Raw genomic sequence first — 8,484 nt, forward strand, 5'->3', positions numbered from 1 at the left:
GGTTGCCATTAGCTACTATCTTCTTTGAGAGTTGGCTTATCCTGAAAACGGCAGGCTCCAAAATCAATTCCACAGGAGTAGTGAGTGGTAAGAGCGCCCAAGATACAGTAGTCAGAAATTTGACCCACTGTCTTTCAAGGCGATTGGATATCCATTTGTATTTAGAGGACTGGAGATATTACTCATTCATAGAATTGCAAAGATACAGAATTGCCTACAGGAGTAGCAATAGGAAGAACTCGTTTAACTAAAGGAAGGAGAGAGGGAAGCAGGAAGGAAGGGTGAAGGCAAGAAGGAAGGAAGGAAGGGAGATGCAGAGCTGGACAAGACCATTTACTAACTGTTTCAAGGATATATAAGCTGATTCCTTAAATCAAACCTCTTTAGAGAATCCTTGCTTGCTCCTTGGAAGAAAAGCTATGAGCAACCTAGACAACATATTAAAAAACAGAGACATTATTTTGCCAACAAACGTTTGTCTGGTCAAAGCTATGATTTTAGCAGTAGTCATGTATGAATGTGAGGTTTGGACTCACAAGTCTTTGCCCCCAGGTGGCTCACCTTTTAGCAAGGGGACAGACACAAGCACATGTATTAAAAAACAAATGATAAGGACATCTGTAAAGGGAGAGTTGGAAGGAAGTCAGAAAGTTTTTTGAGAGAACTGACTTCTGACATGAGTTTTGAAACAGCAATAGTTTCCCAAGATAACAGAAAGTGAAGTGAAAGTGAAAGTTGCTCAGTCGTGTCCGACTCTTTGAGACCCCATGAACTATACAGTCCATGGAATTCTCCAGGCCAGAATACTGGAGTGGGTAGCCTTTCCCTTCTCCTGGGGATCTTCCCAACCCAGGGATCGAACCCAGGTCTCCCGCATTGCAGGCGAATTCTTTACCAGCTGAGCCACAAGGAAAGCCAAAGGGAAATCTATTTTTAGACATCTATCATCTTTTGAATCCTGAGCCCTAATAATTCAGGGGCTATCTTCAGTCATCTTTGTAAATTCAAGACTTAGTGCATACGGTAGCCATTAAGTCAACATTTTAAACATTGTTCCTGGAAGTTTGCTATGTACCCTGCCCTAGTAGCTGAACATGCATGTGCACGTGTGTGCATGCACACACACACACACACACACACACACACGGACGGTTTGTAACATTTATCCGTTAAGGCTAAGGACAGGCATGCCCTCACTCGCCCTCTTTCCGAGCTGTGTTTTCGAGGACTGTGCTTGCCCTCAGAGTGTGTAGGCTCGTGTTAGCTGCATCCCCCTCTCCTAAAGCTAGAGGGTTGACCACATGCTTCCCATTGGCAAGGATCCTGAAAAGCCACTTCCCATTAACCATTAAATTTCCCTCTTTCTCTGCACATATTTCACTTCAAAGATTCTGCTGACCTTTCTGTGATAAATGTGATTCACTCTAAAACTTAAGGGTCAAATGGAAAAGAGGAAAATCTGACATTTGGAGTCACCATTCATTAGGCTCAATAAGGCCAGAGATCACCTTAAAAGGCAACATATATCACCCCAAATTGAGAGCATTTTGACTCACAGTGACTGTTTGGGCAACTTAAAAAAAAATGTTCTACCAACTAATTTGCAACTGGTATTTGGGGGACTGCTGCTGCTGCTGCTAAGTCGCTTCAGTCGTGTCCGACTCTGTGCGACCCCATGGACTGCAGCCCACCAGTCTCCTCTGTCCATGGGATTTTCCAGGCAAGAGTACTGGAGTGGGGTGCCATTTGGGGGACTATTCCTTCCTTTATATCCAGATCAGACAGAACTTGAACTGGTGGCTAAAATTGTGCTGCATTTGTTATTATACTTCTATCAGGACTTAAGAAAAAGAACTGGATTCTAGACAAACCTCTGTCATTCATTCTCTGAATGACTTTGATCTACTTTCTTAATTTTTTTCTGAGTTATCATTAAAATAGAAATCCTTACAACCATTAAGTTTTGATCAGCTGCTATATCTAAGGCTCTAGGCTAGGTACAAGAGTCCCAGGTGTGAGAGAGACAGATAAGAGCTTAGACTCTTATCAGGGCGTAAGCAATAAATGACATGATTTAAGAGAGTACTGAACATTAACCATGCTTATATATAGGTACAACCTCTGGTGCATACATTGAAAACCTGTGTTAAAGCAATGGTTGTTTTGTTTACAAGCTGTATGAGCTGATAAAAAACTGCTTCATCTTGTCTAGAAAAAGGGAAATAGCACATTAATTCAACAAATATTTATTGAAAATTTGTCTAGATAATGGTGATATAATATTGAATAAAGGAGATATGAGTACTGCATCCCTGGGCTTTGTCTTAGTGTTTATTTTGAGAACCATTTATGAAAATGTATATGAATGTCTATTTAAAATTATAAATACTTGTAATTATTAAATGACTGTTCAAGATATAGGATCGTGTTCCTCAGGGTTTCGTGACCTCTGTTTCATTTTTGTATTTCATTGTATATAGATACAATATGCTGTATCTATCTTCCTGTTCAATTCTGGCCTTTGAACCCATGTGTGATAACAGCTCATTTACTTGTCAGGAAATAGAAATCAGTATTAACCCAGTCTTCTTCTAACCTCACAGCAGTGGTGTTTTCTGTCCACATTACTGACCCTGAGTATTATCAGTTCAGATGGGTCTTCTGAACCCCGAGGGGAAGAGCGTCTGATACAAGTGTTACAGTGAGTGCTCATAAGTGCATTTTGTTTTTTTGCATTTGAGAATTAAAAGAAATTCCTAGTCTATGTCTCTCATAAGTGGAAATTTTCTATTAAGTTGATGATTACAGAACAAAAACAGGGCAGGATGGGTGAAAGAAGTTGACAGTGGCCATAGCAACCATCTAGAACCAGGGGGTGGAGACACGACCCTTCACAGCTCCTTGTTGGCATTAGCGGACAGTGAAGAGGCTTGCCTACCACAGACCTAAACATGGTCTCGTATTTCTCAACAGAGCACTCTAGGCAGACACCCCTAATGGAGTGGAGGCACCACATGCCTTAAAATACAGTTTTCAATCCCTGTTCTGTGCAAGACTCTAGTTTTGCAATTGAGGAGAAGTGAATTGTTTGTGATTGCCTATCAGTAGATGACTAGGAAAGCACTCAAACCCAATCCAGTGCCCTTTTTAAGTTTTTCACCAAAACAATTTGCTCTTTAGTCACAACAGACAACGGCTTTTATTAAACACACACACACACACACACACACAAACACAGGATGGTCCCGTATCATAGCAATCTAGACACTGCTTCTTCAGCTTATGTTCTCCCTACGTCCAACATGAATAACATCAGATCATAGATCACACATTTTAGAATTACAGAGCAATGGACAACTCCACCTGGGTCACAGAAATTAAGATGATTTACATGAATTTCCTGATACACAATTGAAACTGATGCCATTGGTGGCGGCCTATAGTCCCTAAGTATTTTTGTGATGCTGGCCCAACTTCAACTGCCAGCACCCACAATTCTTCCCCTGAGGTCATTCCCTGGCTTGCAGAGCCTCTCTCTGTCCTTGTGAAGGGTGGGCAAGAAGGGTCAGGGCCCTAGTGCCTCCTGGGTGAGGCCTTAACCCATCAGCTAATGGGAGGGGTTGGTTCAGTACACCAGCTCCATTGTGCCTTGGATAGGATGACTCGGGTATGTCCTACATTGGCTCTCCTGTCCTCTAGCAGGATTAAGCTCTAGTTGCCAGCTGTGGTCATTGCTTCCTTGTTAGTACCCTTTCGATGGCTGCTTCCCTTGACTCCTTCCAGATGCACCTCCTCATTCCCCCACGGCTGTTTCCTGAGACCACTTCCCAGGTGAACTACTGACGCTCAGATCCTCGTCTACAGTCTGCTCCTACAGACCCCAAACCAGGACAGAAATACATCCACACAGCAAATTTACCACATGCCTACACAAATTTGGCTTCCCTGATGATAAATGATAAAGAATCTACCTGCCAGTGCAAGAGACCTGGTTTTGATCCCCGAGTTGGGAAGATCCCCAGGAGGAGGAAATGGCAACCCACTCTGCCTAGGAAATCCCATCGACAGAAGAGTCTGGTGTGCTACAGTCCATGGGGTCGCAAAGAGTCAGACATGACTAACATAACACACACACCCGTTAACTCCTGTTCTGAGGCTGGTCATATGGGAAAAAAACAACACCGAATAAAATCCCTGCCTTCAGTATACTTACACTTTTCCCTACTTAGTAGTTCTCTCAGCTTAAGAGAGGAAGCCAGAGAACACTTAGCTTTAGACTCCTACTAAAAATTAAAGCATGATCAAAGAGCGATGCACAACAAAAACTTAATGTTTGTATAGTAAGAGACGTGTACAAAATTTTTGGCTGCGAGTGTATTCAGTCATGTCTGACTCTTTGCGACCCCATGAACTGTAACTCACCAGGCTTCTCTGTCCATGAGGTTATCCTGGCAGAACTCTGAAGTGGGTTGTCATTTCCTCCTCCAGGAGATCTTCCTAACCCAGAGATCAAACCTACATCTCCTGTGGCTCCTGAATTACAGGCGGATTCTTTACCACTAAGCCACCTGGGAAGCCCTAAAATTTTTAGCTACCACACCTTAAAAGCAATCAAAGCCTGAAGAGGTTGGTTGGGTAGCTATTTCACCCTTACCATTTCACAGATGAGGAAATTGAGGCTTAGGGACATGATTTAGCAGATTAATTCTACAGGTAAGCCTCAGGGCCAGCACTCAAGCTCACTGCAATATCTCTTCCGCCTCTCTTGTCTTTGTAGCTTCTATAACAAGAACATGAGGACGCTGCTGCGTATAAAATGACTGCTTCCAGTAATCCCATCCTGCAACTGAATTATTGTTTCCTCACCTTCTTTTGAAGCAGGCAGGTTAGGTCATTTCTGGGAAGAGTTGTTTCCATGGCCCATTGATTTGCTTTCACTGGGCATCTCTTTTCCTGGCAGAATAGTCTGTCGATGGTATTAGGCAGATGCAGCTTATCATGCATTGTGCGATGCTGTGCTGTGCTTAGTCACTCGGTTGTGTCTGATTCTCTGCAACCCCATGGACTGTAGCCCACCAGGCTCCTCTGTCCCTAGGCAAGAATACTGGAGTGGGTTGCCATGCCCTCCTCCAAGGGGTCGTATCAACCCAGGGATACAACCTACATCTCCTGGGTCTCCTGCATTTGCAGGCGGATTCTTTACTGCTGAACCCCCTGGGAAGCCCCATCATGCATTACAGAAGTTTATAACTCTGGGGAAGTGACTGAAAAACAGGTGGGGAATAGCTATTGCTTAAAATAAGAATCCTAGATGTTTGGTATTTGTGTATGTAGAGGGGAGGTTACTATGGAGATCAAGGGCTGGCAGCATGGTTGGCATGATAGAGTGGAACACGCCCAGGCCCCAGCATCTCTCTCTCTGACCATCACAGTGACCACCGCCTGTCAGCTGTATATAATCATGGGCCAATCCATGCACCCTTGTGCCCTCCAGGTTCATTCCAGCCCATGGGTAAAGTTTAACCCGGATGGGAAATTGCCAGCCACTCAACCTCACCATCTGGTACCAATCAGAAATAAATGCTATTGGCCATAATCCTTGAATGCATTACTCAAAGGATGTCTAAAATAAAAAATGAATAGTGTAAGACATTGGGCTATCCAGCTACATTTATTATGTTATGCACAAAACAAAATGCTGAGTGTAAATCTATCTCTGCTTTATAGACAAGACAACTGAGGCTCCAAAACATGAAGCAATGTGCTCTTGATCACATGACCCAGAAAGGAAACAGCTTGGACCCAAACCGTGGCCTCTGGTTTTCTCTGGGAGTGCTTTACGTGTCTGCATTCTCTTCTTTCTCACTCAGCCGACCCAGTTCATAGAGGTCAGTTTCTTCTCCCCTGAATGATACATCCATTCCCTTGCTATTTTTTCTCTTCTATGCCTCTCACTCCCTCATTTGTACTGAGAACTTATCCCAAGGTGGCCCACTTAAAGGAGACATAGATACATAGGTTTCTGTTAACACAGGTTAATTTCCCAAATTCCAAACTCCTCTTAGTCCAGTTCTTCACTTTCTTCTCTCTGCTTAGTTACTATGTCACAGTATACTTCTCTCTACTGATGAGACACACTAAAACCAGCAGACATGGCTTCTAACGAATGTGAATCATTGGGTGCTATAGGCCTCTGCATCTTGGGACAGAGGGGTGTCTCGGTTGAATTCCTTTTGTACATTAAGGTATATCCGTTCATCAGTATATACTGAACATTTCCTGTGTAATGGACTGTCCCAAATAGAGGTGAAATTTACATGTGAAGAAGATTGGCAAAAGAATAAAGTGTGAATAGAAAAACCTGGGAAACATTTGACTTAAGATTTTAGGATTCAGTGTTCAGTAGATGAAAAAGATAGACCTGTGATCCAGCAAGAGAAAGCATGATGGACAAACCTGAGGAGAACACAGACTCAGCTCAGACGGCAGAAGGTGTGGAAAGTTGGTAGAAGACGATCTATTGCTCGAGAATGGATAAAAACCGGAATCTCGTCCGAACGTCCTATTTCATAGATGAGTATGCTTGAGAGTCACTGGAATTTAGCAACTCATCCAAGGAACTCAAGACTGGCTCATTTATTTTAGGGACATAAGTAAATATAGTCCAACTTACTTTTGCTGAATTGACTAGTTCATCCTTACAAGATGATTAACCTAAAAAGCTCTTAATGTAAGAATTAAGATGACACATTGAAAATATTGCAACTACTCTAAGAAATTATGAGTGCCAATGAATACAAAAAAAAATATGAGCAGAAACAAATGAAAGAAAAAGGTGAAATTTAGGTGTTTCTGTGGCTGCCTTAGTTGATAACACGGCTCATATAGTACATCGAGTTGTCAAAATTAGACCCTACCTTTCTAATTAATCATTCCCCCAATCAATTTTCTGTGCATGAGTTTTGAGTACAAAGCAAGTAGAGAATACTTATCAAAAAATCCAAAGAATTCTAAAGACTAATTTGCATGAACTGGCTTTTCCTTTTTGAGCACCCAAAGTATTAATAAATGACCCTGCTACAGTTGTCCCACAGTCCCCATATCTTATACTATTTTACAGAGGGAAGGCTTCATTTTTTTGCATCAGGATAGCTTTGAGAATCTAGCAAAAGCTTTAGAGCCCGCATGGAGACAGAATCCAGAAAAAATGCACCTAATTAATTACAAACAATATATTTCATTTGAGTGCACATTTTTATACCCCCACAAAGCATAAACATTCCATATGGAATATTCCATTGACTTGGAATTTATAAACTATGGTTAAAAACTATTTTACACGTTACAAAGTGAGTTCAAAAAATTCATGTGAAATTTACATCTCTGTGTAGCAATGAGAAAACAGAGGTATGAAGCGTCTTTTCCTCATTCACACAGCTGGTACTTGCTGGAGCCAAACATGGCTCCAGGACTTTTGGTCAGGTTCCATGACATGATGCTATTATTGCCATCATCCATGCAAAAACGTTGATGGACTATGGCAGATAAGAATAAGGGGGACACAATGCAGAACACAGTTTATGTCTCACTGTAAATGAAGCTGGGGTCAAAGAGATGAAAGGGCCTCTCTGAACTGCCTTTTCTAAAACCGGCAGGATGAGCTTTTGAGAGTGTAAATTGGGTACACGCAGAGAGCCAACAAGAGCACTGCATCCTGTGCAAGCTCACATCCTGGTGTTCTTCAAATATTCATTTGCTTCCCTGTGCAGAAGCATCAATTAACCATAAGTCAGCTTCACAATCCCAGGCCACTGTTGTTCCTTTGGCTACAACTAGGCTCCCTCAATCAGGAGACAATCAATGAAAGATAAATTCGCCGGGCTTAATCGAATCTTCCATATTCAAGTCTGCCTTCTCCATTTGATAAGAAAAGAGATATTTAAAGAAGCTCATGTCTCCTGAATGTCAAAAGCTCTTAGCAGGGCTTGCAAAATTGTTCAGTTAGTCCCTTTCCTCAGCCATGTATCTGCCTCTAATTCATATTCCGTTCCAGGTCTCTAGAACTGTAATGACCCAGGGCATATCTTATTCATCTCTGTACTCCTGAGTTCTAGGGAGATGGATAGGCAATTAACAAGTAAATAAACAGATAATTTAATGGGCAGTGGTAAGTACTCTGAGGTCAGGAGATAGCACTGAGATGGAGAATGGGGATTTATTTTTTTCTGGGACTTATGGGACTCTCTCCCTGATGTTCTCACTGGAGTGAAGACCTGAGTGAAGAAAAAGACATGGCCCTTGAACATCTGGAGGGAGAATATTCAAAACAGGAAGCAGCAAGTACACTTGCTAAAGACAGGCACGTGCTGGGCAGGCTTGATGAAAAGAGAAGGTGGGTGGCTGGTGTGTGACACACGGTGGGCTCTCAACAGACATGAAAAGAACTAGCACCTTAAACAACACCTGGGCAGAGTAAACCTGCAG

The sequence above is a fragment of the Bison bison genome, unplaced genomic scaffold (genome assembly GCF_000754665.1).
Source record: "Bison bison bison isolate TAMUID 2011002044 unplaced genomic scaffold, Bison_UMD1.0 scf7180017864036, whole genome shotgun sequence".
Lineage (NCBI taxonomy): Eukaryota > Metazoa > Chordata > Mammalia > Artiodactyla > Bovidae > Bison > Bison bison.